Consider the following 783-nt stretch of genomic DNA (forward strand, 5'->3'; position numbering starts at 1 on the left):
GGCGTCATTGTTAGTCCATTTGAGATGATTGAGAGTGACTATCAAAAAAGGCATTTATACAAATCACTTATAAGTCCATCATGTTAGCTGTTTATTTTAACTCATTCGCTGCCAGTGACGGCTATAGACGTCAAAAATTCATTTGAACTATTTCTATTTCACATTTTTTCCCACTTTTGTTAACAAGAGTATGAAAACCTAGATTTTTTTTATTGTACATTTAGAACAGATATACAATTTGTGATTAAACTTGAGTTAAAATAATTAATTAACCAAAAAAGAAAATATTTAAAAATTAGAGGCGTCAGATGATGTTTTTTTTTTTTTTTTGTAATTAATCACATGACTTTAATAGTTAACTCATGACTAATCACATTTTATATCTGTTCTAAATGTACAATACATTTTTTTCTAGGTTTTCCTACTCTTGTTAACAAAAGTGGGAAAAAATGTGAAACTAACAGAAATAGTTCAAATGAATTTTTGACGTCTATAGCCGTCAATGGCAGTGAATGAGTTAAGATTCTTCACAAGGTTGCATGCTGATGATAGATTTTTGGAACACACACGACGTGCCGTGTTGGTCTCCAAATGTCAAAAGATGACAAGTTGACACAATGTTGACTCCATCAAACGCTCGGTCGGTGCTGATGTGACTTCACCCCTCGTCCTTGATGTCACGCAGCATTTTGGGAGCGGAGGGCTTCATTGTCTCACCGCTTCCTTTGTTATTTAAAACGCCGCTCCGGGATTGGCCCCGCGCTCTTTGATAAGGGAGGCAGG

This window comes from Vanacampus margaritifer, chromosome 15 (genome assembly GCF_051991255.1).
Source record: "Vanacampus margaritifer isolate UIUO_Vmar chromosome 15, RoL_Vmar_1.0, whole genome shotgun sequence".
NCBI classification, from domain to species: domain Eukaryota; kingdom Metazoa; phylum Chordata; class Actinopteri; order Syngnathiformes; family Syngnathidae; genus Vanacampus; species Vanacampus margaritifer.